Source organism: Mauremys mutica, chromosome 1 (genome assembly GCF_020497125.1).
Source record: "Mauremys mutica isolate MM-2020 ecotype Southern chromosome 1, ASM2049712v1, whole genome shotgun sequence".
NCBI lineage: Eukaryota > Metazoa > Chordata > Testudines > Geoemydidae > Mauremys > Mauremys mutica.
The window spans coordinates 31387409-31409348 of record NC_059072.1 but is presented as its reverse complement, the minus strand read 5'-3'; the positions used below and the strand labels follow the sequence as shown (position 1 = coordinate 31409348).

Below are 21940 nucleotides of genomic sequence, written 5' to 3'. Positions count from 1 at the left end.
TATTTGCAGAACAAAATCATTTATTATGATGAGATTTTTATACAGTGCTTTTATTCAAAGTGCTTTACAATTGTTAGCTAATGGTACAAAGAACATTTGGAAAGATCATTAAGTGGTCTGCTGAGACAGAAATTTTCAAGTGGTCCACACACACACAAAAAAAGTTTGAGAACCACTGTTCTACAGAAACCACACAAAGCTTAGCAAAATATTCTACAAGACCTTGTAGTATCACACAAATGGTTCCGTGGGGATTGACATCAATGACAAAAATTCCTGTTATACTTCAGTGGGAAGCGGTATCAGACTCTAGCTTGACAAGTAAGGCGTATGAATTTTAAAGATAAATATTCACTACCATAAATTGATCCCATTTAGCTCTCCCCTCCCCTCCAAAATATAAAAAATGTTTTAATTATTTAGGTGACAAGCAATCAAATACCATACATCAGACATATCTATTCCAGGAGATAATTAGAGGCATAGAGAGGAGAAAACAAGATGCCAGAGAAAAGACCATCACAACGTGACTTGAAAGATGACTTTAGTAATGAAAATATTTCATTAAATAGAAAGAAGCCAGGGCTGTAGTTGTGGAAAAGCAGACTGATCCACAGGAAAAAAAAATTAATCAAAATGAGGTTGAGGATCAACAGTCTATCACAGGCTTCTTGTTTGATATTAATAATGTAGAGGAAATGGATAAAAGGACAGCAAATGCCAGCAACAATAATGAATATGTAACTCTGCCTAGAAATGTATGAGAAAGTGATACTCATGATTATATGCTGTGCATGAAAATGATTGGAATGTGAGATGAAAGATTTCATTTGTTCTGTTAATAGTGTTTTTGAGTTGCATGATAGGGCGTGATTCATTGGAGAAATAATAATATATTTGCATGTAGTGCATTTCATTATCTTAATGACTAAATGGCACAGTAATTTGTTAAAGTTAAAAGCAGATAAATTTCTAATAGTTTTTATGAGAATTATATACTTTTAACATCTAAAAATAATAAAACCTTGGAATAATATCAACCAGATAGACTTATCTGTATATGTTCTCTTCCCTGATCTTTAGCAATAATTTATTTCCATGGGGTCTTCCTGCATTTACAAATTGCTTAATGGTTTTAGGTTTTTTATGTTAAGTATGCAAATAACTGTACATGCAGTTTTGCATCCCCAGTGGACTGTGGGGATAGCTGGTAATACATCTCACTACCTGATTGATATTATGGCATAAATAATTGCATCTAACCTGAGTGCAAAACAGCTCCTGCAAAATCTGAGGCTAGGCAAAAGTCTAGCTGAAAATCAGTTCCTAAAGGAAAGTATATTCTATTACATATTGCATACACTGAAATTAATCTTTTGTGTGGTATCACTTATTTTTAAGTATGCTTTGCAGTACATTAATTTATGGGTCAAACCCTTCAGTCTCTTCTCAATACTTTTATGAGGAAATATGGTCCAAATGATACAAACTACTTGAATTGTCTACAGTAAGTTTTATAATATACTGGTATCATGTAGATGACAGCTGTATTTTAGAAGTGGTAGGTAGGGGGTAAAAAGGGATACAGTGGTTAAGCTTCCTGTATTTCAGAGCTTGTTGCATGTTCCCTGCAATGTGACATGGAAACTTTTCCCTGTTCTATTGTTGGTCAGCTTTTAAAATGTGCTGCTCTGAGTCCACGTCTGCCCACAAAAAATCTGGATGGTGCAATCCCTGTGAAATCTAGGAACTGGACCTGTATATCTCCCAGTTTGAAATACTGAAGCCAGAATGCTGATCCCTAAAGTTTGTTTTAGGATTTTTAGGAAGGACTGTAAGATTATTCTTTAGGGGCTGCTCCAAATTTATCCCTTCATCCCAAACAGTCAAAAAAATAGGAAAGAAGGATGTCTAACAGCAGCTAAAAGATGAACTCCTCCGTGCTGACTGCACCAGGCTGTGTGCAGAACGGCAAGTATGTGTTTATAAAGCCAGAGAGGAGGATGTTGCAGTTGTTGAGGTGGCATGAATGAGAAGTTTGGCTGTGGGGCTGGAAAGAAAAGGGCAGATCTTGGAAAGCTTAAGAAGAAAGAAGCAGCAGGAAACTCGTGGTTGAACCTAGAGCATAATTCTTAAAAAGACTTCAAATTGTGGTTGAACAATTTCAAGTGATGAAGAATGCACCACATTCTTGGCAAGGTGTGTTAACAGCTAACTTGGTCCACTGTTGAAAATGTTTGCCTTATTTCTAGCTTGAATTGTCTAGCTTCAATTTCAACCCATTGGCTATTATATCTTTGTCAGCTAAAGTAGAGAGCTGTCTGCTACATGATATTTTCTCCCCATGTGGTATAGATCACAATCAAGTTATATCTCATGAGAGAGACAGGTTGAAATGCAGGACTGGATGCAAGGAGACAAGATAAATAGAGATTTTTGAGTTATCAGCAAAGAAATGTCACTCTTAAAGACCCCCTTACTGCTGTGCTACCTGTACATTAATTGCATTTCCCTTCTCCTAAAGTCTATCTATTTGCCTGTCTGTCTTCTTGAGTGTTTGACAAATACCTTTAAATAAATGAATACAGTAAGATCAGACCTACTGCAGTTTTCTTGGTTCCAGGGCAGATCAGGTATTGCATATTTCAGGGGCTGATAAAATTCTGTCTATCCTGAACTATTCAGATCTCACAGGGTAAGTATCTATTGAGGGGTAAAGCAGAGGCAGCACATATTCTTGAGGACTAGTCATCTGTGACCAGGTCAAACAGCATTTGGATTTATTTTGACTCCACAGAGAGGAGAAACCTATACTCTTTAGTATAGTCTTCATTCAGTGCATGGTTATCTTTAGGGGAGCTAGCACTAACACCCTGACAAACCAGAACAGGATAGCTGTTAAACTGGCATGTAACTCTGATATTGCAAAACTTTGCAACCACAACAAATCTTTTTTGGCAGCGCTAATGCCAAGATTAAAGTCAACTCCCAAAGATTAAAATAATGGGTTGGCTTCTGAATTCCCAGAAGGCCAGATCCAAAGCCTATTGAGTCAATGGAAACACTCCCACTGACTTCAATGGACTTTGCATGAAGCCCTTTTAAGTTTTATTCCACTGTTACGGACTGATGTCAGTTCAGTTAGTCCTGAGTTACACTAATGTAAGTGGGATCACAGTTAAGCCCATTGACCCTTATAGAAAAGTTCTAGATGACTTAATAGAGAGTGACAGATTTTCTATAGGTTTGTTTTTAAGCATTCTGGAGAATTTCTCAGTGTGGTTAAATCTCTGTAGGATCTCCTTCTCTATTAAATTCTTTAGATTTTTAGAAAAATCTTTATAGAACCCTATTAAACTACCCAATAACCCCGGGGTTTCATTGCTTTTAAATTCTATGGGACCTTCATATGGCATACCATTGTTCTCTTGAAATAAACAAAATTATTTGTTCTTAATGTTGCAAATAAATCAGATTTTTACCCCACTCTTCTATTCTTGCAATTCTGAGGTGCTTTTCTAGTAAGCATAAGACATGAAGATCATTTTAAAGATGCTCCTAAAAACAGAGCTCTCATCTGTGCCTGCCTCTATGGTATATGGGAAACATTTAGAGAGAGAATAAAACATAATATGCAAAACCCACTGAGCCAGTTCATGTTGTTATCTAATTAGATGAACAAAGTCATAGTGACGGGGCACCATTTATTTAAAAAAAAAAAAAAAGGTCAGATATAAAATCTTTCAGTACTTTCATTCTGTGTTTCATCCTGTTACTTTAAATCTTTAGTTAGAGAGTAATGGAGGTGAGCTGGATAATGAATATTGTTAATTGAAACTCAAGGCACTTTTCAGATTTCTCTCCGCTGAGCTGAAGGTTAAGTCACTTCAACATAATAGAAAGTATCAACATGATTCTTTTTTAGATCCTCTTATTGTGTACAAATTGCCGATGGCAGGATATAATAAGGGGCAGGAAGATATGGGGTAATTTTAAACTTTATTTAATTGATAGCAAAGTAACAGAATATGGCATTTAACTTATTTGCATGGTAAAGTCAGCAATAAAAGAATCTCTTTGCACTTTTTACAGCGTGAGTTGGATGACTCAGATCAGAGAGAGGGTTCTAATATACAGAAATATCCCCAACAGATTTCAGATTCTGGAATAGGTAACATTTTGTCTGCCCCATTGGGAAGTAGAGATGAATCCAGTTGATCTAGTCATTTACATAGGACTAAAGGTACATTTACACAGCAAATTAAAATGTGATTGTATTGCAGGTAGCCATACTTGTGCGAGCTTTAATCTAGCTAGCACAGGTAACCCATACTAGTGAAAATGTAGCAGCATGGGCTTCAGTCTGGGCTAGCCACTCCAGCACAAACCTGGTAGAGACCCTGGGTATGTACTTTGATTGCCAGTCCATGCTGCCATATCTTCAGTATTGTTGTTAGCTAGTGTGAGTATATGTCCCTGTGCTACAATCACACCTTTAGACATGCCCTTAGTTCATTGTGTCAGAATAGCAATTTTAGCCAACATTAGAAGGCGAAGGCCTACCTTTGTCCCCTTTATTAACGCTGCTAGAACACCCAGTGCACCAAAATTGACTTTGGGATTGAGCTGGGCATCATATATTTACATCCCAGAGATTCGCATGCTGTATTTTGCTGAAAAATGTTTTGCCACAGAAAATGTTGACAATCAGAGTTTTTCATCCAAGGATATCAAAGCACGTTACAAAGGTGGGTATTGATATCCCCATTGTAGACAATGAGAAGCTGTGGCACAGAATGATTACACATCTTGCCCAAGATCGCTCAGCCAATCAGTGGAAGTAAGCAATAGAAGAACCCAGATTTTCTACTTTCCAGCTTCCTGCTCTGATCACTAGACAATGCCACCTCAGCCTATCTGCCAGGCAATTTGGAATTTAGAGCATATGCAAATGACATGGAAGAATACTACCTCCAACTTTACATCTTGAATACTTTTATTTTGTAGCAAATCATACTCTGAGCCAAATTGTGCCTTTCTGATATAGCTGAGGTGCATCACCCCTGTGTGCACTCTGGGGCATGATGCCTCCAGGACAGCAGGGGCCACAGCAGAGCTCTTTGACAGGGCACAGCATGTTGTAGTACTTCTGCATTTGCTGGCCTATGGGAAGGTGAAAAATGAGGCTATAACAGCCCCTCCCTGTCCTTGCCCACTCTGGAGAGGCTAGCACCAGAAGGAGTACTAGGCTTTGTAATCTCCGTGCTCCCTGGGTGAAGCACACCTATGGAGAGGGCCAACACAAGGCCTAAGCACTTAAGCCTCACCTGAGGTCTATGCTGTGAACTTCCATTGTGCATGTTACGAACTGCTTTTCCCCCCAGAACAATTTCAGTCAAGTTCAAAAGAGACCAGGTGCCTTTAACAATTTACTGAAAACGACAATAGGACCTAAATATATGATCCTAGGCTACAGGAGTAAATTAACTGACTTCTCATTTAGCTCAGATTTAAGTGAAAATGAGCCATCGCACCAAGGGGCCATGAAAACAATGGGACCTTATCCTGAAAATATTACTCCCTTAAAGTCCTTCTCATACATGCAGGGATGGGACGGTGAGTCCTACAACCCACATAATACTCTGAATCTCCCTTTATCAGCAAGAGAGATTCATTTTATCCCTCAATAGAGCACGAGCAGCTCAAACCTCGTTTTTCTCCACCCCACCTGCCTGGATTTTAGGGAATCCTCCAACTAACCTCAGAGGGCAGTCTGTAAATAGGCCATGTCTACACAAGTGAGCTTACAGTGGCACAACTGTACCGATGCAGCTGTGCTGCTGTAAGATCACTCTTGTAGCCGCTCTATGCTGGTGGGGGAGAGTTCTCTGTTGACATAATTAAACCACCCCCAACAAGCGGCAGTAGCTATGTCAGTGGGAGAGCGTCTCCTGCTGACATAGCGCTGTTCACACTGACACGTCTGTTGGTGTAACTTATGATGCTCAGAGATGTGGGTTTTTTACACCCCTGAGCAACATGAGTTATACAACAAAAGTGCTAGTGTAGATATAGCCTTAGACAATATTGGTTATGCAGTGTAGTTGTAGCTGGGTTGGCACCAGGATATTAGAGAGACAAGGTGGGTGAGGTAATATCTTTAATTGGGCCACCTTCTGTTGGTGAAAGAGACAAGCTTGGCATGGCTACGCTTGCGGATGTAGAGTGCTGTGAGTTAAACCACTTTCGTAGAGCGCAGTAGGGAAAGCGCTGCAGTCTGTCCACACTGACAGCTTCAAGCGCACTGGAGTGGCCACATTTGCTGCACTTGCAGTGGCATTGGGAGCGGTGCATTATGGGCAGCTATCCCAGCATGCATGTGACTGCAACGTGCTTTTCATATGGGGTGGGGTGGAGTGTGACAGGGAGTGTGTTGTGTGTATGTGGGGGAAGAGAGAAAGTGGGTTTTTGGGGAGCTGAGAGTGTGTCAGCATGCTGTCTTGTCAGTTCAGACCACTCCTCCCCCTCCCCCTCCCTCTCACTCACTCAAAGCAAACAGTAAATGTTTGCTTTTTTCAGAGCTGATAAGCAGCCGGCTTCTCCGAAACGGAGCTTTGAAAGGGCATTTCTGCATTCCTGCAGCCGATTTCATAACAATGACAAGAGCAGCCACTTGACTTAAGGGGATTATGGGGCATTTCTGACAGCTGATCACAGCGCAGTAATGCAACACCTCATTCACACTGGCGCTGCGGCGCTCCAGCAGGGGCGCAGCAAATGTTATTCCACTTGCCGAGGTGGAGCACCAGCAGCGCTGTAGCTGCAGAGTCAGAGCGTTCTATGTGCCTTGCCAGTGTGGACAGGGAGTGACCTAGGGCGCCCGGGGCTGCTTTATTGCGCTGTAACTTGCAAGTGTAGCCAAGGCCTTTGAGTTCTTCTTCAGGTCTGGGGAAAGTACTCCAAGTGTCACAGCTAAATGCAAGTTGGAACAGATTGTTTAGTGTAAGTAGGGACCATTCAAGGTAGAGTGGCCCATTAACACTTCTGCAGTCGTAGGACAAAAAGAGGGAGTTAGTGGGTTACCATAACTTCAGTGCCTCTGTTCAGTCCATGATTTTTCATGTCTAGCTGCTGGCGAACAGGAAAACATTGTTGAACAATTGTATAGACCTTCACCGGACGCTGATACATGGGGAATGTTTGGATATCAATGATAAAGACCTCTGTGTCAAATTGGACAACATCTGTCCATTTTGCAACATGGGAAGCACTCTCCACTCCAAGTTCTCCAATTCATTCATGATGCAGAGCTGAAGGACACTTTTCCTAATGTGTGGATAGTTTTGAGGATTCTGCTCACGCTGCTGGTCACAGTCGTGAGTGGTGAGTACAGTTTTTTGAAAGTCTTGTGTTTGAAAGGGTTTGGATAAATCAAGCTGAGAGGCCCTCATGGTGAGGGCATATCACCCATTCTGAACCACAATTAACCACAGTCTTCCTGTTCACCATTTGCCATGAGTGTTCCACTCAAGGATGTTGTGCAAGCAAGCCCGATGCCACATGTAACAGGGACGCCAGGCTAACTCTGCCAATGTGGACAGCACTGTGTCTGTACATGGACACAAGTGTCCGTGGTAAAAAAATTGAGGTCTGTGGTAATTTTTCAAGAAATGTTAAATAACTGAGTGACATTAACCCCCCAATGGTCTGTCACTAAGTATGGTAATTTTGTCAAGAGTCCATCGCACAACATGGTGGTGCCGACCCTTGATGTGGACACAAGGAACAGCCTATCCAGCCCAGCCCAAACCTGTATGACACTCTTGTGGAGGTCAGATTTTGTGCTGTACATCAGATTCTTCCCTTCCAGTTGCAGCAGGATGCCCCAGGGTTCAAGTCAAATAATGAAAGCAGGAGCTGTTCCTATTTCAAGCTACAGTAGGGTGACCAGATCACCCAGGTCAAATATCGGGACGCGGGGGGGCGGGGCGGGGGCAGAGGGGGAAAAAATGGTGGCAGAGCAAAAAAAAAAAAAATCCCCCACCCCCGATTCCTCCTCCCTCCGCAAGCGCTGGAGGGAGGCCCGGGAGACTCAGGGGAGCACGGGGCCGGGGTGAGTGTGAGTCCAGCCTGGCCCCGAGCAGGCAGGACTCAGGCGCGGTATCTGGAGGGAGAGTACGGGGTGGCCTGCGGGGCCAGGCAGCGGCTATTCTCCCCACCTGGGCAGCAGGACTCGGGAGCAGCCGCTGCTGCAGCTCCCACTGCCGCGGGGGGAGGAAGCGGCCGCTGGCCAAGCTCGGCAGCTGCGGCTCTGGCGCCCACGAACCCCCCGAGCCCGGGCCTGCTGCGGGGACCCAGCGCGCACGCTGCACATACCCAGCCCCTGGCCACTCGCGTCTGGGCTGGCTGCCCAGCTGGTGCAATCCTGCGGGCGGCCTCGGAGTGGGGGCAGCAGGCCCCAGCCCCCCGCATCCCGCTCGGGTCCTGCAGGGGAACGAACGGGACTGGGCTGCCGATGCCTCCGCCACGGGATTGCACCAGCTGGGCAGCCAGCCCACACGCGACTGGCCAGGGGCTGAGCGCAGTGTGCGCGCTGCCCCGCAGCAGGCCCGGGCTCGGGGGTTTCGGGCCCGGGCACCAAAGCCGCAGCCACCGAGCGCCACGTGCTTGGCCACTTCCTCCCCCCGCAGCAGTGGGAGCTGCAGCAGCGGCTGCTCCCGAGTCCCCTGCCCAGGTGGGGAGAACAGCCGCCACCTAGCCCCATGGGCCGCCCCCCTACTCTCCCTCCAGGTACCGCGCCCGAGTCCTGCCTGCTCGGGGCCAGGCCAGACTCACACTCACCCCGGCCCCGCACTCCCCTGAGTCTCCTGGGCATGGCATGCTTGGAAAGAGGTGGGGATTTGGGGAGGGAGACAATGGGGCAGTGAGGGGGCAGGGATGGGGGCGAGGATTTGGGGAAGGATCCAATGGGGGAAGGAGGGGGCGGAGTCGGGGCAGGGGAGGGCGTGAGCCCTTCGGGCTCTGGAGCCTTTGCTTGTTTGTCCAGTGTCCCGACCTAACATTGGTCGGGACGCGGGACAAACAAGCAAATATCGGGACAGTCCCGATAAAATCGGGATGTCTGGTCACCCTAAGCTACAGTGCCCATCAAGTAAAGCTATAAGAAAATGGGATTGAAGTCCAGCTGAGGACCCTGGTACCATTCTGATACTATGTTGTGTGTTGCATCTGCAATTGCAAGCAGTGGATGAACCTTTAGTCATCAAGGGGAAAGAATTCTGTAACTAGAAAAGACAAAATGGGCATATTACTGAGGAGTTCAGAGGCTGTGTTCTGACACCAGCTGCATACCATCTTGCTATGGGGATGCTAATACCATGGCTCAATTTTGGAATGAATGAGTGTCAAACTTCTCAGGGAGAAAACCAGGAATATCAGGGGGGCCACTTATGTGAGTAATGTGCAAGTGTTTGCAGAGTCAAGTACTTAAACAGCACAAAAATCTAGTATCACTGTAATAATAGTCTGTAATATTAATAACATTAAATTTTAAAGTGCTTTTGTGTAAACTGATTTTTGTAGTCAGAATTTTTTCTAAATGTCTCTTTTCTGACTATCAGAAACTCACATTTCAGATATTATTATAGATGACCTCTGTAAGGCAACTCAAGTTAACAAAAACAAAACAAAGCAACCCAGCACAGAATTGTGTGATGCCCAGAAGCAATTGCAAATATGATCTCAGGAATTGGTTTGCAGACTTTTTTAAGGCCATATGTCTACATAAGATATTTTGGGCCAAATTCTTTGCTGGTGTAACTCCAATGAAGTACATGGAGTTACACCAGGAGAGAATTTGGCCTTCTCTGTGTGGCATGGAATACCTTAGTAGTTATTTTTAAAGTTCAGTTTAGCTTAAAGTTGTTTTAAATGTGAGTTTTAGAAAGATCTTTTGTAATTAAAAAGAAAAAAGAGGTGGCATTATTTCTTAATGTTTTCTGAACATATAAGAGCTAGTCTACACAGAAACTTGCATTAATTTAACTAAATGACTTTTCTAAAACAGGTTTAATTACTTCCATGCAAATCAGTGTGGGGACATTCTTATTTTGTAGGGAAAATGGCTGAAGTTGTTTAGCTAACTGACTTCAGCCATTTTTATTCTGAATTAAGAGTGTCCACATGCAGACTTCCATCAACAAACTGAAATTAGTTTTAATTCACACCTTTTGGGTGGGTTAGTTGGTGCAAGTCTGTGTGTGAACCAATCTTAAAAGTTTGGATCTTTCCTTCATGCTGTAAACATATAGAATATTCTTTTAATAATTTTAAAACATTTTCAAAGCACTACTATCAGGTCAAAACTTAGTCAGAGATTTTAAAAAATGTTAAAACAACGTTCAGTTTGAAAGTGCATTTGATGGGAATCCAGCTAACTTCCCAAAAGCAATATTTCACTTCCTTACAAAAATTGGACCTCATTGAAAAACCCTAATATTCTAGTTCTGGCAATGAAGAATGAAGGGATCCAACCTGTTTTTCATGCCATAGAATCCTTCATCGCTTAGTTTCAGCCCCTTTGACTTACCCTGCACATCTAAACAATTTTGTCTCTTAAAATTTTCAAAAATATATACAAATGGAAAAATAACCCTTTTCATGTCTGAGAAGTGAGTGGGGAAACCAGTGGGACTAGTTTCAGAGTGGTAGCCATGTTAGTCTGTATCAGCAAATAAAATGAGGAGTACTTGTGGCACCTTAGAGATTAACAAATTTATTTGGGCATAAGCTTTCATGGGCTAAAACCCACTTCACTGGATGCAGTGGAAAATAGAGTAGGAAGATATATATGGATGTTGCCATACCAACTATAATGAGACTAATCAATTAAGGTGGGCTATTATCAGCAGGAGAAAAAAAGTAGTGATAATCAGGATGGCATCAGTATTCTGTGCATGAGAGCTGCAGGATCGAGTCCTCAGTTTTCTAGGAGCAATTATTTTGTTGTTCATCATGTTTCTTATTGGGGCCCTGTTAGACCTCTGTCTAAAAACACCTGTTGTATTAACAGTGTGTTTGTGTCACTAGGCATATTGGCAACGAAAGGTTATAGATATTTTCTAGTGGAAGTGAGGGACGATGAATCGTTCAAACGCCTACTAGTGGCACTTCTGCTTAGTGGGAAATATAGTGGACCAAACTCTGCTCCCCATTGCACTCAGGCAATCCTACTGCTATCAACAGGGTTGTATGTCTAGAACTGAGTGAAGAATTTGGTCCTTTGTATTCTCTGCCTTGTGTTTGAAAAATGTGCACTGTATTATGCAATGATATATCTCCTCATAGCACAAAACGCTGTCCTGAGGCCACCCTAACCCTCACTGTTCTAAACTGTGTATGTGTGTGTAAATTTCCTTGGCCTCTTACTCCCAAACCCGAGGTCAATGAAGGACTGGTGCCTATCTTTGAAGGAGTTCAAATGGTAGTTTCCAAAAATGAGAGCTAAATCTATCCTCTAAACTGAAGGAAACTTGTCAAGATGCATTCACAATGGATGTGTGATATTGAACAACAAAGGGAAGCAGCCCCAAGTATGTGACCTGTGACTGTGCATTAAATATTTAATCAAGATATATTAAAATAGGAATGCACAGCTTGCTGTCGGTTTCTAGTACGCCTGAGAGGATTTTACTTTGTGCTATTTGGAAACTTATCTCCCTACTGTCGTGAGTGCAGAGTGATTAAAAAAAATGCTTTTTTTTTCTTTCAGTCATTTTAAAATGTTATTACAAAAATGAAAATACTAACAGATTTCAAACTGTTTCAGGGCACTTTTGCCTACAAGGAACATGTTGACTTTTTAAACAAATGGCTTCCTTCCAGTGTAATTAATTTTAAGAGGTTCATTTCTGTACTGAATGATTAAAATAGCTACTGTGTAGCAGTTTCAGGAATCCTGGCTTTGACATTAAGAAAACTTTGTATTAATTATTAATTTGAAGAGTACAATATGCCTTTCATTTTCCACCTTGAAATGGAACCATTTATTTCCCCAAAGACAGCATATGCCTCTATACAGGGCATGATTTCCTATACCTTGATGAGCAGGGCATACTTTTAACAAGGTGACACTCGCCCCTTGTCTCAAATCTCATGGAAAATCTAAGACGATACCCTTCTTCCATAGCTACCTAGAAGTCAAGTGAAAATGATATAAAATATTCTTATTGACCATCATGTCATCTGTGCTGGTATTTGTTCTTCACGCTCCTCACACCTTCCGTTTTAGCAGTTAGGTCACACTGACTTGGCAGAGTTAATGTATGATCCTGTAGCATATCACAAGGCAACTCAAAACGTACATACAAACCTGTCAATGGGATGTTAAATCCTATGTCAGGGTAAGAGACTTTGTGAAATGATGAGAGCTGCCATTGGCATTTGGGGGATACTCAGTGAAATAAATATTCAGGCCCCCTCCAAACCAAACTTACCCTGTTCAGTCCGAGCACAACACAAATGCACATGACCTGCCTTTGACTTTGGGTATGGCTGGGAGACATTTCTTGGGGAGATTCCCAAACATAACTAAGTCATTTAATGTAAGTGTGTGTGTCACTTGGTGTTGTGGTAGAGGAGGATGGAATTGAGCTGCCAGCAGCTTCTTTGCTTGAGAAATTGGTCCCAGCCCCTGCACTGGGTCCATCCATATTTGTCAATACGTAAAACAAAATAATCAAGGGACAAATCTCCCACTAAGCTAGGAGTTGGAATTGGTAGACCTCCATTGCCAAAGGGTTTTGTATGTTCCCAGTGAAGTGCAGGATGCTTTCTCAGTCCTTTTCACCAGATATTTAATTATAGAATCCAGAATAACCAGTATTACCGGTATATTAAATAGTCATCCCATCCTCTTCCCTCAAACTTACAGAAATGCAGGACACCTGCTGGGGAAACACAATAAATAAAGGAGCATAAATAGATTAAACTGTACTTCCTGTCTAATAAAGGCTATAAATCAAGGTTGGCTCCTCTGAGAGAAGGTGCTGGAAGCACTCTCCATGCCAGAACCCCAGTACTTATTGTCACAAAGTACAAGCAATTGGCTCATAGACATGACAAAGGCTAAGGATGGAACAGGTGAATCTGTGGCTAGTGACTGCAGCTGGTCCCAGCAGGAGCCTACTCTAAACATCTCTTAAAATGGTGGAGAGTCAAAAAGGAGGAGCAGAATGTGTGTGTCAAATTCCCCCTTCCCCTGGCGCATTCTGCTCTCCTTGGCTGTCAGTGTCCAGCCACTGCTATGAGTGAGTTGCCTCATCCCCACTCCCTCCCAATACCTACTGAAGCAGTGGCTTTAAAAGCCATAAACCCTTTCCTTGCTTATTTCCGTCTCCCATTTCTATAGCCTCTTTTTCTCTCCTTCCATGAGTGATCCATTCTATCCATCTCCATACCATCTTCTCTTGTCTCACTTTGCCTGTTTAACTCCTTCCTTGCCTTTCTTTGAAAAGCGCTTTGGCAAAAAAGGAGTTAGGTGTCTAAGTCTCTGTTTTAAGCACCTAAGTCCCAGTTTTGGGACCACTGTGATTCACAGAACTCCCACTGAAACCCTGTAAGCTCCTGAGGTTTTGCAGTACAAGTTCCTAGGCACCTATGTCTCAACATTGGACATGTGCACTGCACTGTCCTGGGGCTTAGTACACACCCCTTTCATCAGCATCTCCTATTGGCTAGCTTAGGCAGCTCCCTGCTGAGCCTGCTGGCTTTTGTCAAATGTCTAAATCCTTTTGAACATTCAGCCCTTTCCCTTTTCCGCTCTTCTCGTTCCTGTTCACCCCATCACACTCATTCTCTTAGACAGTCCAGGTGTGATGTCTCCAGATGCTCTGTGGCCACAGTTGAGAAACACAAAGGCTCCAAACAATGCAAGTAGCACAGTAAGAAAAAACCTGATGCTAGTATTCTACCTTTAACGCTATTCGTCTTTGACGCAAAATATAAAAACAACTCTCTATCACAGAAAGCTGTGTCCCAACCCTCTGCTTACTTTGTAGGGAAAAGGTTTTGGAACTAAAGCAAAATCATTACTGACTGTTTTTCACAAAATGCACTCATAAAAATTGGATTTACTTTCAGTTCTGATTTATAGTCCTGTACAATGAAAACATTTGAATTTTAATGATACATTAAGGCAGTGGCTCAGAATACAGCATGCCAAATGTGTCATTACTATTACAATATCTGCTTCATTTACAGAGGGAGGATAATGGTATGTTCATTCATGTTGGTTTTTGTTTTTCTCTTTCACTCCAAGAGCTAGATCCTACAGATCTTCAACTGCCATCAGTGGGAGTTTTGCCCATGTAAGGACTGCAGGATGGGACCCAGAACATTCAATGAAAAAGGTATTTCAACCAAAATAATGACAAATAATCTGTACTGAGTGATTCATTATCTGAATGAAGCATTAGGTGTATAGAATTTCATAACAAGTCAAAATGCTGTAGGAGTAACACACTCACTCACAAAGAATCAGTAAAAACATGACCAGTGCTTTGATGCTTAACCCTTTAAGAAAGGGGCACTGATTTACTGTATCAAAAAACTATTTATATTCTTAGGGTAGGTCTACACTGCAATATGAGCCCAGGGTTCGTAGAACTTGCGTTAGCAGACACCAGTGTTAACATAGGGCTTGAGCGTCTACACTCAATTGTAACCCTGGTTAGGAATTGCTGAACCCTGGGTCCCAACCTGGGGCTTCAACGTCTATACTGCATTATGCAGGCCCCAGTCTAATTGTCCCTATCCCAGACTTCCCAGTGTCCTCCCAAAATGTGGCTGCTCTAGCCCTTTGTGGTGCAGTGTGGGAAAACTTGACTGTCCAGAGGGTAAAGAAAGTCAGCCTGTGGGATTGTGGGATACTTTAGGCAGACTCCCAGAGTATCAGTTCTGAGAGTGCATGTTTGCATTGCAAAGCAATAGGGCTTGAACAGTGGGTCCCATCTTGATTCAGGTTGGATCCTCCACCCCTATGGAGCCTTGGGACCATGGGTCTGAGCCCTTGGTTAGTGTGATTTGTGTGTAGATATAAGGGGGAGTTAGGCTTGAGCCTGAGTGTGAACCCTGGGCTTTCACTATAGTGTACGCACGCTCTTAAACAACATGGTTTAAAAATGAATAATTTTCCTAAAAGAATGACCATAGGTCTGTCAAAGGGGTTCAAGCATAACTCACCCAATAAGAACATTGTAGCGTAAGCTTCAGTGAATGTGGAGAGAGAGGTGCCTTACCTGCAACTCACAAAAAGCCAGTATGCAAGTTAGGGAGCCGCCTAGGCTAGCCAATGGGAGATGCTGCACTCTCTCAGAGATGGGTGTCTCCCTGTTGCCTGGGCTTAGGTGCTTAACTCTGCTAGCAATTTTCGGTTGTGAACCTCCTTTGGTGGCAGGGACTGTTTAGCAAGGAGGAGGTCCTCCCTCACAGCTTTTAGCCTAGTGGTTAGGGTCCTCACCTGGAATGTGGGAGCTGGCTGATTCAAGTCCTCCACCTGAGAGGGAAAGGGGATTTGAACAGGGATCTGCCACCATTTAGGTAAGGCTCTAACCATTGGGTTATGAGCTGTTTTGATGTAGGGTGCCCTCAGTCTCTCCTATTGAAGCTGTTGAACTATGGATAAATAGTCATTGTGGCAGGTGGACTGAATTTGTGGGTCTTCCAAATCCTGGGCGAATGTTCTACCCACCAGGCTGTAGACTAATTCCCAGTCTGTGCTCTCTCAAAGCAGAAAGAGAGAGCATGCATGAGCTATAGCCTGGTGGTTAGAGTATCCACCCAGGATGTGGGAGGCTCAGGATCCAAATCCCCTGCTCCAATGAAATAACTTGTGTTTGGTCTCTGTCCCAAGTGACTCTCTAAGAAAGCACAAGCGTGACTCTACAGCCTGCTGGGTAGAGCACTCACCCAGGATGTGGGAGGCCCATGATCCAGTCTGCCTGCTGCAACAATGCAATGGTGCCAACACAAGAGACTGAGGAAACCCTGCATCAGAATATCTGATAGCCCAATGTTAGGGCACTCACCTGAAGTGGTCAATCCTTAATCAGATCCCTTCTCCCCCTTTGACAGAAGGGGACTTGAACCAGGGGTCTGCTGCATCCCAGGGGAATATCATAACCACTGGGCTAAGGGTCATCAGGGAGGGCCCTCTTCTTCCTTCCCCCCACATTCCAGCTGTTCTGTGTAAACTTGACTTAGGGGCCTGAGCTGTTAGGCAGCCCCAGAGCACGCCTGCTGGATTGGGCCTGCATGCAACTTAGGTGGGTGAACACCCGTCTTCCCCTGGTTTGTGGATCGCTCTGGGACTTCAGTGGGAGGTAAGCACCTGGGCGTCTAGAGGGAGGCAGCAGTGCACATACTCAGAAGCAGAAACATAGGCACCTAGAGAACTTTGACAGCAAAAATTTAGTTGCTGAGTGAATTTAGGTGCCAACGAGGTTCAATGGGATCTTGCGGATCAAAGGTCCCAAAACAGGGACTGGGGACTGAACTCTTTTTATGCATTCAGGCAGTAGACTTTCAGCAGCTCTCAGGGATTGTCAGCATTTGGCTTGAGCAGGCTCTGAGAAAGGAATTTCATCCTGATATAAAACAAATATTTCTTTCTGATAGGATATACATTTCAGAATGATTTCCCCACCCCAGTGTTTCCTTTTGTGGATCTTACAGAGAAGTCATAATCCTGTTTGAGACATCATAGACAATTGCCATGGGACTGACTGAGGTCTCATTATGGGTGAAAAGGAGGGATGTTCAAATGTAAAAAGGACAAGGACATTTTTGAAAACCACAAAACAGAAAAAGTGAATCGATTTTCTTGGTCTATTAAAGTGTTCCTCAATGAGAAATCGCTTCTTTATATTTCAGAGGTACTGAACAGCAAAAATAACCCCTGATTGCATGAATAATGTAACAGCGACACAGTGAGCATGCGGCTAGCCTGCAGGCTTACATCAAAGGTAACACTGGGCTTCCAGCTGGCTTAGTTTAAAAAGTCAGGCAAACCATCCTCACTTCTATTGCTATAATGCATCCCAGGGGCGGCCATAGACCAAATGGCGCCCCAGGCAAGGAATGTCTTCAGTTCCGCCCTTCCATTTGTTAATACCTTATTTTTTATCGCATTTGTAGTCCATTTTATGACTTTGATGCATAATTTGCATGCATGATTTATCTCTATCATATAAGATACATTTGCAAGCTAGGATTTGTAAATCTGTATGTATTCATGCCATATATAAGCAAATAAAAAAAATTATGGCCTCTAAGCTTATAGAAACTTTTAAAAATTTTAAGAATAATTGAAAAAATGTTCTAATGTCAAGAACTTGAACTGTGCACCAACATTGGGTGGACCAGTATTAAACACTGTTACAATAGGTGGTAGCCTTTGAATATTAACCCTAGTCCTCTAGTTCCAAAGGCCATTTTTCTCGCCTTTGCCGTTATAAACTCAAGCACGGCGTCAGAAAGATCGAAAGATTGGCCAATGACTTTTCCAAGTGATGCCAGTCGATCAAAGATATGTTTTAATCAACCTGAGCTTCAAAAAGCTGTGCTCACCACTCACGACTGTGACCAGCAGCGTGAGCAGAATCCTCAAAACTATCCACACATTAGGAAAAGTGTCCTTCAGCTCTGCATCATGAATGAATTGGAGAACTTGGAGTGGAGAGTGTTGCAAAATGTGACAGATGTTGTCCAATTTGACATAGAGGTCTTTATCATTGATATCCGAACATTCCCCATGTATCAGCGTCCGGTGAAGGTCTATACAATTGTTCAACAATGTTTTCCTGTTCACCAGCAGCTTACAAAGGTCACACAAAAAAACCCCAGGTCTCTTCATGGTGCTTCATTTGTCCAAACCTTTCTTCGATAGACACTCCTGTCAATAAATGAGCAAAAAACCCCTCCCTCTTGACTTTTTCTTCTGAGCTTCAAATCACTTCATCTCTGCCCTTGTAAACAAACTGATTCTTCTTCCAATGAATACAAGTTTCCTTGAAGATAGGCTCAACTCCTATGTTTTCTGCCATTTCTTTGACAGCAATCATGGCATCTTCAAATTTGTTGTCTCTGTAGGCCACAACAAAATCAAGGCAGCTTCTCATCAAAGTAGTAGTGGCTGCAATGTCCATCAACTGAGTTTGTAATGCCTTGTTTACAGTGTTTACTTCAGACAGGATATTGTGCCAAACACAACTGACACCAGAAATTTGAAGTTTGTGATCTGGTTTGCCAAGCTTTGCACCTCATGTCGGATTCCAGTCACAGCTTTACTCAACTGTGCCAGTTTCATCATAGCATCGTAAACCTCAGTCACTTGGTACTTCACTGGCCTTACACTGTCAATGTGGCTCTCCGAGTGAGTGTCATTTAGCAGCTTCATGCTCAGATTTATAACATTGTCTGTGAGGATCTTCCACCTGGTAGTCGATGCTGAAAAAAGGATGTATATCCTTTGCAGTACTCCAAAGAGAGAGACGGAATCTAAAGATGATGCTGCATCTGACACAGGTTGAGGAAATGGCAGCCACAAGGCACAAAGAAAGCTCTTGGATTCAGTGCAAGGATCCTAGCCTGGATACCACTGTTTCTTCCCTTCATGTTCACGCCTTGTTGTAGCATTGGCAGTCCTGAAGCTTTATTTTAGTCTCAGAACTGTTTACGAACATTTTGAATGTTAGGCCTCTTCCAGTAGAGTTGTTCTCAGACCGGTAACAGATAGTGTTCTTTTACTTGGATACAGCTATCTGTGTCATCAACAAATCTTATTGTAATTAATGTAGGGAGCACAGTCCATTATTACAGCGTAGTACTTCGCTTTGCTGAGTTGCATCAATATGTTATCAAGCACCTTCCTTGCCATAAGGTCAATCAATTAATTTTGAATTGTTTTGCTGCAATAATGGTCTATAGCTTCTTTATGAACTACTTCATCCTGGCTGGGATGATTTAGATGGGGTTGGTCCTGCTTTGAGCAGGGGTTGGTCTAGATGACCTCCTGAGGTCTCTTCCAACCCTAAACTTCTATGATTCTACTTGTTGTAGGTGCTTATACATGACATCATTGTGTTTCCCAAGGAGTTCTACCAAACCAAGGAAATTATCATTATGTTCAGTGAACAACTTATCCAAGGAGCTCTGGATCAGACAATTGAAATGAGATACCTGAACACATTCCTCCAGTGCTGGGTTTCTACATGAATAATGTGCTGGTTTTCTGTGTCTATGCATTTATTCAGCCTGAGGCTGGACTCAATTACAGTAGGCTGAAAAATGGCAGGTCCCTTTTCATGTTGCTTCAGAGCATCAGCTACATTTTATGCCAGTAATTGTAAAAGCACACACAATGATTCAGGGTTGCCCGCGGGGGGAAGGGCAAGTGGGGCAATTTGCCCCAGGCACTCATGAGAATGTCAGAGGCTCCCCCTCGCCTCCACCTCCCCCCATACCCTGGTGCCTCAGCGCACCGCATCCAGGAGCGGCCCCGGACAGCGCTGCAGCAGCAGCGTGGCTCGGGCGGGGCCTGAGCGCCTCCCACTCAGAGCTGTGTGGTCAGGGGGTGGGGCTGCGAGCTCCGGCGGGCCAAGTGGGGGGAGCTCAAGTCCCGCTGGAGCCACACCATTGCTGCAGCGCTGTCCAGAGCCGCTCCCGGACATGGTACGCTGAGGCTCTGGGAGGGGGGGAGGGGGGGGTGAGCGGCATGGTAAGGGGCCGGGGCCAGGCACCCCCTTGACCCATCCCCCCCACAACCCTGACCTCCAGCTCCGAGCCCAGCCCCTCAGAGCCTGGCACCCCCTGACTCCATCCCCCCACAGCCCTGACTCCCAGCTCTGAGCCCAGCCCTTCTGAGCTGGGCACCCCCTGACCCAGAGCCCAGCTTCCCACCCAGCCCTGGGCTACAGCAGCACCACCCCCATGCAGACAGCCCATTGGCACCAACCATCACCATCACCCAGCGACAGCCCATTATGTAATTGCAAATGTATACATACCATTAAAGCATTTAATGTTTTTAAATAATGTATTTTGTGTATTTTCAAATTATTAAAAATTAATTTTAGAATATATTTCACTGGTTATTTTTTACATTTCCAAATACATGTTACTATAGTATTACAACTTTTTTTGTATGGAAGGGCCCCCCAAAATTGCTTTGCCCCAGGCCCCCTGAATCCTCTAGGTGGCCCTGCAATGATTTGGCATTCTTGTAAAATATTTTGCAGCAAAACCAGAACTCTTTCGCAGTGTGACTGAGAAGTGTTGATTCTACTCATTTACTGGAAATGTCATATCCTCAATTTTGCCCAGCCTGTTCAGAATTGTACGATCAATATTGGCAGAGTTTAGGATCACCAGCCATGAAGCAGGGTCTGATGTATCATTGCGGGGTACAATTTTTCTCTCTGCTGTTTCTGCCATCATGCAACGCTGACTGTTGATCATCATTTCTCTCCTTTTTGAGTAAACCAGATTTTTCTTTGTCATTACTCTCCTTTTCATGTGAGCCACATTCTTCTTTATCATCGATTTCCTTTACGCCACTGGGAAAACTGGATGATTTTCCATCACTTTCCTATATTTCCATTCCTTATCTTCAGGTAAATCTGCTAATTCCCTAGTAATAGGACTTCCATAATTTATGCTTCCCGCCTCAGTATCTTCTGCACTGGGACAATTGCTATTGCCTAAATCCGGGTCTATGTTCTATTTCAGATATTTTTTCACATCAATTTTCCCCCTGGCTACAAACTAGATTGCAACTGAGCCTTTTGCTTCCTATACTGAGCTCCTGAAGGCTTCTTCAGGGGCATCTTTTATTTTCTATGGGGGAAAACAGACAGTATTAGGGAGAGCAAAAAATCTATGTTCCGCAGTCTTAAAAAGTCATCAAACATTGTGTTAAGCATGGCAAAAGAAGTAACAGTATTTATTGTTGCATAGATAGTGGTTTGATAGATATCACTGGTGTCTCATTAAATATATCCTTTATTAGTTGCTACTTTTCAAGTCTTAAAACACAAGTACACTTTCGCAATTACACAGTAAAACAAGGTTCACAACATTGCAGCTGGACTTTCACTTTGTTCTTATATGTCACTGACTGGCGATGCCCCCCCCCCCCTTTATATGCTCATGAGGGCATGGCTGACAACGTTCTAGAAGGTTCATGGAAAATGTAGTTCTCAAGTCTGGAAGGTTCCACTAGATTCTACAAAACACCAGAACATTCTAGGAGGTTAGTGAAAACTGAGCCCACATATGGAATACCTGAAACATTTTTCTTCAGACATTCTATTTTCTCTTTTGTCGCTAACAAGAAAAACAACAACCTGAATCTAGTGCCCCCCAAGCCCGGCACCCCAGGCAGTCACCTGGGTTGCCTGCCCCTAAAACCAGCCCTGATGCATCCCATTCATGTTCCAGTTCCACGGGAGCCACAATGCCCAGCAATGGTCAAGGGAGGAACTGGGATGTAGAGCCAGGACAGCATGTGGTATCATTTTTTGTGGTTACTTCTGTTCTTTATAAAAGGAAAAAGTGAATAGCATGATATTCCAAGGTTCTCAGCATCCGCCATCCCACTGAAAGAAATAGCAGCTGCAGGTGCTCCGTACTTTGGAAAATCAAGATATAAAGCTTAAATGTGCCTGAAGTGACTCAGAACAGACAGTAAATAAAAATATCAAGGATGAGTCCATCCATGAGATCAGTCATCCATGTGTATTGTTTGACTCCAGCACTGATTAAATCTCTCGTCAGACTCCTCATACTTTTATTGCTGACCAGTCTTTTGAGAGAACATTACAGCAATAGAAAGAAGGATAAAACTAAATAGTTATATAAAGTATGGGCCCAATTCTGTAGCTTT

General features: G+C 43.4%; 1 long non-coding RNA gene across 2 annotated transcripts in view; it reads left to right on the top strand.

Annotated features, from left to right (window-relative positions):
- Positions 1–21940, top strand: part of LOC123346382 — a 63114-nt gene that overhangs the window by 13151 nt on the left and 28023 nt on the right. The window contains exons 2-3 of one of the 2 annotated variants that reach the window (XR_006572984.1): positions 14318–14408; positions 16930–17022. This is a non-coding gene — a long non-coding RNA (uncharacterized LOC123346382). Of the gene's footprint in view, positions 1–14317; positions 14409–16929; positions 17023–21940 lie in introns of those variants that run through there. The other variant, XR_006572987.1, reaches the window with a different exon arrangement.